The sequence below is a fragment of the Lissotriton vulgaris genome, chromosome 3_1 (assembly GCF_964263255.1).
Source record: "Lissotriton vulgaris chromosome 3_1, aLisVul1.2, whole genome shotgun sequence".
NCBI lineage: Eukaryota > Metazoa > Chordata > Amphibia > Caudata > Salamandridae > Lissotriton > Lissotriton vulgaris.
The window spans coordinates 490,216,136-490,219,399 of NC_141689.1; positions in this window are offsets into that span (position 1 = coordinate 490,216,136).

The window sequence follows — 3,264 nt, forward strand, 5'->3', positions numbered from 1 at the left end:
CCTCCTCACTTCGGAATCTAAGCAGTAATGCTTCGCAAAAGTGTGGAGGGAGGCCCAAGTTGCGGCCTTACAGATGTCCAAAACAGGAACACCTCTTGACAATGCAGAAGTAGACAATTTAGACCTGGTGGAATGAGCATGAAAGCCTACAGGAGGCTACTTACCAGCCAGGGAGTAGCATATCTTGATGCACAAGATGATCCATTGTGATAAAGTACGCTTGTGCACTGCCTTGCCCTTCATACGACAAGCATATCCAACAAAAAGCTGGTCATCCTGACGTAAGTCCTTTGTTCTGTCCAAATAGAAACTAATTGCTCTCTTTGGATCAAAGCTATGATGCTTCTTCTCCTCCTTGGAAGGGTGAGGGGAAGGATAGAAAGTAGGAAGAGTAACGGACTGAACTAGGTGGAAAGGAGTCACCACCTTAGGCAGAAAAGCATCCCTGGTCCTAAGTACCATCCTTTCAGCATATTTGGTCAAAAAGGCGGCTTTGAACTCAAAGCCTGGAGTTCACTCACTCTCCAGGCCAAGGTGATAGCAACCAGGAAGACCGTTTTAAAAGTTAAAAGTCTTAAAGGACAACTATGCGTCGGTTCGAATGACGAACCCATTAAAAAGTTAACACCAAATTCAAGTCCCACTGAGGCATAATAAAAGGAGTGGGAGGAAACATGTTTGTCAGCCCCTTAATACATTTTAAGACTACAGGAGACTCAAATAAAGAAGGCTGATCGGGTAAACACAAAAATGCCAACAAAGCCGACAAATACCCGTTAACAGTGGCCACAGCAAAACCCTGCTGGGCCAAATGAAGAGAAAAACAAAGGACATCAGAAAGATGGGATTTTAAGTGATCAATAGATTTCTCTCCGCACCACTTAACAAATTTAGACCACCTGTATGAAGAGACAGACTTGGTGGAGTGTCGCCTGGCTGATAATATAACGTCCACCACGTCAGGCGGGAGAGAAAAAGAATTCAAGTTGCCCTGTTCAAACTCAAGGCATGAAGGTGCAAGCTCTGGATGTGGGGGTGTAGAACTTGCCCCTCCATCTGAGAGAGGAGGTCTACCCTGAGAGGGAGATGGAGCGGAGGGTCCGAAGAGAGGTGAAGAAGGTCTGTGTACCACACCCATCTTGGCCAATCCGGGGAGATCAATATAACTTGGGCCCGGTCTTGGCGAATCTTCCTCAGAACCCGAGGAATCAAGGGTATGGGAGGAAACGCGTAAAGGAGTTGTGAGCTCCAACTCAACTGAAATGCGTCTCCCAACGCTCCCTGCCTCGGAAACTGGAGACTGCAGAAAGTGCGCGAGAACTGCCGACTGAGACTGTCCACACGAACGTTCAACATTCCGGCCGACAATTTGCCATCAAGCAAATCCGATGGTCCTGAGCCCAGGACCAGAGCCGTAACGCCTCTCTGCAGAGATGGTACTACCCTTCTCCTCTCTGCTTGTTGACGTACCACATCGCGGCAGTGTTGTCCGTCAGGACAGAACCCGCTGACTGCGACAAACGTATCGCCCGCAATTCTAGAAGGTTGATGTGAAACAACCTTTCCTCTGGAGACCAAAGATCCTTGATCTCTAGATCCCCCAGATGCACACCCCACCCTAGGGTAGAGACATCCGTTATCACTGTGGCCACCGATGGAGGAAAGTGGAAAGGCTTCCCTTGAGATAGATTGCCCTCCACCCTCTACCAAGACAGATCCGCTGCAGCTCACTGACTCCCTGAGATCTCCATTGTGTTGATACTACTGCCTGCGGAGACACCACTGGAGCACCCTCATGTGCCAGCGTGCATGGTTGACCAGCAGCATGCAGGAAGCGAACAGACCGAGCAGGCGAAAGACCTTCAGAACCGGAACAACCACTCTATTGTAAAACAAGGGAATTATTTCCTGTATGTCGAGAATCCTTTGCGGAGGAGGGAATGCTCGGCACACAGTGGTATCCAGTACTGCCCCTATGAACAGGTTGCGCTGAGAGAGCACCAGGTGAGACTTGGGTACATTTTTTGAAAAACCCAACTTGTACAACAGCTGGGTTGGAACTTGCAGATGACGACACACCACCTCTTGAGACTCTGCCTTCAGAAGCCAATTGTCCAGGAATGGGAAAGCCGGAATCCCCAACCTTTTGAGATGGGCTGCCACCACTGCCATCACCTTTGTGAAGACTCGAGGTGCAGTAGTAAGACCAAACGGAAGGACCGCAAACTGGTAGGTTGCGACCCAACCGTGAAACAGAGATACTTCCTGTGCGACTTCAGAATTGGGACGTGGAAATACGCATCCTGCAAGTCGATGAACACCATCCAGTCTTCTTTCGCACCTTTCTGTAATAAGGTAAGAACCTCCTTCTGAAGGAGAAGCATATGATCCTCCGTGCAAAACCCCTGACAAGGAGGTTAAGGAGGAAGGAATTCTCTGAAGGGAAGGGCGTACCCATTTTCCACAAGATCTAGAACTCAAAGGTCCGAAGTTATTCATTTTCAGTCTTGTAGAAAATGGGTATGCCGGCCTCCCACAGGACCCACATGATCCAGGATGGGGGATCTAGGACTGCTTTCCTGCATTACCGGGAGGGGGAGGAGAGGTAGAAGAGGAGGACAAGGAGGGATGTCACCAGCCCCACGAAGGCGGCCTCTCCCTTTACCTCTGTAGAACTTATATAGAGGGTTTTGCTGCTGTTGTTGTTGTGGCTGAGGCTGACGGGAACGAAAGGAAGATTTCCCAAAACCACAGAATAATCTGCTTGGCAGAGTCCATAAAGGCGTGAATATATCTGCCCTACAAACAAGTTGCGTTGGTGGACTTCAAAGCCATACTGGCTGATCAAAACACTTTCTTTGCAGACTGCTCAAGCTTTTTTGAATCTCTGTAAGCCGGTGCTTGACCCTAGTAGTTTGTATATCTATTCTGAGTGTTAACTACTGTAACAGCAAATTCACACAGGGTACCTCTGCCCTGCCCGAGAAGTAGCTCAACAAATGTAATCTTGGTTTTCCAGATACTGCACAGGTCATCAGGTCAATTGTCAGTGTTGCTTTGACAAAACCCAGTCAGTTTCTAAATACACTCACCCTCCCAAACCCGAATTTAATAATATTACAAGAACCCAGAGTCGGCTGGAACAAGAACACATACTCCTGGCTCAATGGACACCAATGTCTCTTGGGCACGGAACCAGATACAATTATGGAACATTTTTTACTGTTCATGGGGGCGCACCAAAAGTAAAAGTCCAAGAAGAAA